The sequence below is a fragment of the Anser anser genome, assembly GCF_964211835.1.
Source record: "Anser anser genome assembly, chromosome: 1".
In the NCBI taxonomy this organism is placed as follows: Eukaryota; Metazoa; Chordata; class Aves; order Anseriformes; family Anatidae; genus Anser; species Anser anser.
The window spans coordinates 153,276,961-153,282,750 of record NC_139720.1 but is presented as its reverse complement, the minus strand read 5'-3'; the positions used below and the strand labels follow the sequence as shown (position 1 = coordinate 153,282,750).

Sequence of the window (5,790 nt, the reverse complement as noted above, 5' to 3'; positions counted from 1 at the left end):
TCATTATCCTTAGTCTTTCACTAATTAATCTTGAAGTTTCCTTATATTCTTTCTGTTTAGGTTCATTTAACTGTTCCTTTCCGTATACTCATTTTTCCCCCCTGAAGAGTTTTCTCCATTATTTAAGGACAGGTCAAGTAAAGAATGAAGGAAGTATGTTTCAGATTCATACTAATTGACAATAAATAGCCGTGGGACTCAGATGCCACAGCTGTCCCCTATTAGATCACTATTCAGATTATCAAATTAAAATAATCCCTTCTGAAATCTCCACTACACTGGGATATAAAGAAAACATCAGATAGACCCAGAGAGCCTCTGGGGTGAATAATGTTCAGAGTCTGCAGAGAAAAGTGGTCCAAGTGACAGACAAGTTAGTATTAACTGTCAATAGAGCTAATACTTGTGCTTCTGTATTCTACAGTAAAGTACAGCTGAATGTTTACAACTGACTGGCTGTTAGCTTCAGTTCAGCAGGTCAAGGTGCATGGAGATGTGGAGCTCCCTATCATATTAGTACTCTGTTTCCTGTGAGTATTTTTTGAATAGTAGAATATTGAGGTCAGTTATGTGTGAATTTAAAGCAATATAGAGGTTAGAAACCTTAATTGGGAGGAGAGACTTAGATCCAATATTTTATCGGGCAACTTTCCTGAGAACTGTTTCATACTGATTTTTGAGCTAAGCATTTTCAGGCTACGTCCTGTGGAGAAGGAAGATATGTTAGAAGTGCTTTGTTCTCCAGTCCAATTCTTAGTCTTTCTCAAGAACCTTGTATTGCCATTAAGAGATTGGTGTGGAAGACAGTTAAGAAAACAACTCTCTTCTAATTGTCAAATGCTAGGACCCTGACAGATGTCCTTGATTTACTACTGCTCAATAGGAACTCTGCATGAGTAACTAGAGTTAAGTGACTATAACAGGGTTATATCATGTTTTTATATTTTGGTGCTGCAACACCTCAAGGATATTCAAGTATTCCCTTGATTTCCAGGGGGCAAAGTAACCATCTGTCTTTGAGGATGTAGGCTTTCAGATAAATTATCACTTCTTTTCTCAAACCACTGGTTTGAGAACAAGATGTTAGAAATGAAAGTCTCCATTTCTCACCTTGTATCTACTCTGCTCACCCCGTGATAACTTTACATAGACTTATCTATTTTCTGGTGTTTTTATCATATCCTATATTGGACTATTACTTTGAAAACATTATTTCAAAATTGTTGAACTTCATATCTGAATCCAGTATCTTTTTAATTTATCATTAGTGTACTTACATTATTTTTGGTAGTCTGCTTTTTACCAGATGTGGAACACTCTTCCTAACCACACCACCTGCAAGTTTAATTAAAAGCTAGAAAGAGGTAGAAAGACGATCAGGCCCCAGCCAAGTTCTGTGCCTCACAGGCAGGACTTCATGAAAATACAACTGAAGTTATAGAAAAAGTTTGTTCACTGAAAGGGTGGCTGGGCACTGGAACAGGCTCCCCAGGGAAGTGGTCATGGCAGCAAGCCTATCAGAGTTCAAGAAGCATTTGGACGGTGCTGAGACATATGGTGGACCACCATTTTGTGTGGTTGTGTGTGGCCAGGAATTGGACTCGATCCTTGTGTGTTGCCTTCCAATTTGGGATATTCTATATGATTTATTATTATTATTATTTTTTTAAATAAAGCTATAGCCTATTGCTATTCCTTCTCTTTGTTTTGTTTTTGTAACACGTCCCTGCAAACACTCACAGATGCTTTTTTCCCTTCCCATTTCATATTTTCAAAAGCCAAACTTCTTATCAGAAGTACCTTATGTATTGGAAGAGCAGATAGTATTGCAGAATATGGAGCATCAAAATCTATTTTTTTTTTGTTACTGTTCATAAAGAGTTGAATTACCTATATTTGTATGGCATTCCAACATGCAAAACAATCTTTATTTTACTAGTTAATGAACTAATTTTTGTTAGATCAGTGTAATCTCTAGCTATGGAGAAAATATACAGTTTCTTCAGGATACATCTGCTTTGTTTCTGCTAAGCTTTTTCTTGAAGATCAAGAATACATGGGGTACAGCTTTATTTATCATGGGGTTTTCATTTCCACTGAATACCTCCAGAGATGGTGACTTGGATACTTCCCTGGGCAGCTTGTTCCAATGCTCCCACCCTTTCAGGGAAGAATTTTTTCCTAATATCCAACCTAAACCTCCCCTAGCACAACTTGAGGCCATTTCTTTTGTCCTATTGCTTCTTGCTTGGGAGAAGAGACTGATTCCCCACATCACTACAATCTCCTTTGAGGTAGTTGTAGAGAGTGATAGGGTCTCCCCTGAATCTCCTTTTCTCAAAGCTAAATAACACCAGTTCCTTCAACTGTTCCTCATAAGACTTGTTCTCCAGACCCTTTGCCAGCTTCATTGTCTTTATATGGACATGTTCTAGCACCTCAATGTCTTTCTTAGAGTAAGGGGCCCAAAACTGAACGTAGTACTCGAGGTACGGCCTCACCAGAGCTAAGTACAGGCATACAATCACTTCCCTCATTCTGCTGGCCACATTATTTCTAATACAAGCCAGGATGCTGCTGGCCCTCTTGGCAACCTGAGCGCACTGCTGGCTCATATTCAGCTGGCTATTGAACAATACCCCCAGGTCCCTTTCTGTTGTGCAACTTTCCAGCCACTCAACCCCAACCTGTCGGGAAGGGGGTTATTGTGGCCCAAGCACAGGACCCCATGACTTCACGAAGTTACATAATTGCTATATGAATTCACTCAAGTTCTGCCCATGAATTCATAAACTTCAGGTTTCTTGAAACTTCAGAATGGGAAACGGTGTACATTGAGCTAGACAGTGTGAACAAAAAAAAAGGAAAAAAAAAAAGAAAAAAAAAGAGTTCTGGGAGAAAACTGTGTACTAAGGAAACAATCAGAAATTAGCTGTGGTGAATTAGTGAAATTTTTATGTCTATTAAGGGAAGATTGGTAATTTGAAGAAACCAGGTAAATTCTACTGTAATTTTGAACTGCAAAAGGAGAAAGAAATTTTAATCAAAGAAATTTTAATTTTAATTTGTGATTTTTAGAAATTACTTAATGAAAGCCCATATCTTAAGTGAAAATTATCTTAGAAAAATTAGAAATTATCTTAGTGAGAGCTATATCTTAAATGATCCATGTCAACGTTGCATTGCACAGGCCACTTATATGCAATTACATTTTTTATTTTTAATGTAAATGTTTGATTTACTGACTCTGTTACTGAGATCAGCCTCAAATTTGCACACAGCATTTGCATACATAGGTGGTACAGGCCCTTCTGTGCCAAATAGAGACTGAAAATAAGTAATTCTGAACTTTTCCCAGTATTGTTTAGATACTCCTAACTTCCACTAGAAATATTTGAATACAAAAGTTGCTTGGGAATAAGCATTGAGATAATTCCCTTTTTTCAGTTCTAGCATAACTTCTTTCAGTGTCTCAGATGATCATTTTTCCTTTCTGCCTGTATGAAATGAAACTGTTTTTAAGGGTAAAAATAAATAAATACACAGGGACAAGATTTTATGCAAATTCAAAATACATTACTTTTTCATTTATCTTAATTTATGACTGTAGACTCATAGTTATAAAAAGTAATATTAGTAGCCAGACTTGTGTTACATGCTACTTACTAGATATAGTTCCTTTTCTAAAGCAGGTACAAGGCCAAGTGATGTTTCATGAAGAGAAGAGCAGTCTAGCGTGAAGAACAATTTGTCTGAATATATCCTTCACATTATCTAAAACCTTGCCAGCAGTATTTATATATGCAGCACACACCAGCTTTCTGTTAGTGTACTTTTTACTCTGGGAAAAAAAAAAAAAAAGTTAAAAAGAAAAAAAGTTTGTATTGGTTTTGTTTTGTTTTTAATGACAATAAAGTAACCCTATGCTAAACTCTGAATAACCTCATAACACCAAATTTCTATAAGGCGCCGCTAACACTTTGTGGGCAAAGACTTGAACTTTATCTTTGCTTATTAAAATATTTGTAGGCAACAGAAAATGTACAGCTCAAAGTTTATGAATTTTGGACCCCTATTTGAAAACCTTTCTAACTCTCCCATGCGGTAGGAATAGCTTATTTGATTTAATATAAAAGGTCATGAATTTGCAAGAGTACCATAGGGGAAAAGAGTTGCAACCATTGTGGAAATATATTTGAAAGTGAAAATAAATAACTTCTTATGAATAAGATTAGAAAGAGACTTGACTGCCCCAAATCTGGAAGGCAGATTGTGGGACAAATAGACATGGTATTTTAAATGTGTAAGACATGGCTGATTACCCATAAGAGACTTCAAGTGTTTGGAATTTACTTAGAGACATGGAAGATTGGTTTCATATTACTGCATTATATCTACATTTTTTATTATTATTCACTATATAAACCACAGTGAATCTGAGTAAATAGTTTCATTAAGTTATCATAAATAATATTACATTATACATTTATCGAGATTATCTTTTTCCAAAATATGTCAATTAATTTTAATTAGCACACCTTTCTGAAATACAAAGACTATAATAAGAACACAAAAACAAGAAAACCAGCATAAGGAACATTATATACGTTTTTCTTACAGGCCTTTTTCTGGAGAAATTTTGTATATTCTAGCTTAGTCACATATCTACATTTGTCGATCTGCTGATATATACAGAAAATAAAGTTGTGTTAAGCTCATTAGATACAATTGAACCAAAGAGTGTCCTGGAGTCTGAAGTCGCTTTCCTTTTTTAGGTTTGATATTTGCTGTTAATGCTTGTCAGTACAGGATGTCTTCACTCCTCTGATGATTTTTTATACAGAAAATTATTGAGCACATTTTTTTAAGGTTAGGTTTCCAGATATGAAAACGTTTTTCACCTTGGGAGCACTGAGGCATTACAGAGTTCTGTTATATTTAAGTCTGGCTCAGGTAAGCTTGAAGAAATTCAGCATATTTCTGAATTGACCAAAGTGCAGTTAGCAGGAAAATCCTCTGCATCATTGTTCGCATTTTACACTATGCAACAACATAGTAATAGTATAAGACAATGCATAATTCTGGATGGTGGAATGAAGCCTTAGGTGTTTTCATATCTCACAGTCCTTCAGGAATAGGGAAAATCCAATAAAACGTATAAAAAGAAATACAGATGAAAATTTATTTAAATATTAATGAAAATGTTTTGAGAAAACTGATTGTTTCATATTCTTCCCTAGATGTAATGAAAAAATATTTTATCTTCTATTTAAAAAAATAATAATTTGAATTATTTTTGTGCACAAATTATAGGAAAATAAGGTTTTTTTTGAAATGATTTCAGAAGCCCAAGATGGAGGTATTTGAAAACATTCTGGGTAAATTTTTCCCAGTGCTTATTTGCCTTTTATATTCAGTTGTTTTAGCCTCTCTAATTTTACTTTGATCCTGTGAAAGCAAGCTATTTAAGGAAAATAAACCCAAAGACAGAATACTGAACTATGATATATGTTGAGATTCCATGCAACTTTAATGAGTTAATGTAGTTAACAGTTATTAATGGTTTATTATGCTGATTATGCTTGGATACAGAACTGCAGTATGACAGTGTGAAGTACTTCACTGTGTTGTCGTATTAAATTCTGTAAAAGACAGAATGATTCTTCCCATATTTTTCTATTGTTTAGAAAAGCAACAGAAAACCTTACCGATTTTCAAAATATCCAGCTGTGGATTAGAACTGTGAAGAAATGAAAGTGCTAAAAAACGTTCAAAAACATGAAAGCAAGA

General features: G+C 34.8%; 1 long non-coding RNA gene across 1 annotated transcript; it reads left to right on the top strand.

Moving 5' to 3' along the window:
* The first annotated feature begins 291 nt into the window (after positions 1–291).
* Positions 292–3,840, top strand: LOC310893148. Its single transcript, XR_014578758.1, has 3 exons — positions 292–373; positions 464–530; positions 3,690–3,840. It is a non-coding gene; the product is annotated as an uncharacterized lncRNA (long non-coding RNA).
* The last annotated feature ends 1,950 nt before the right edge of the window (positions 3,841–5,790 follow it).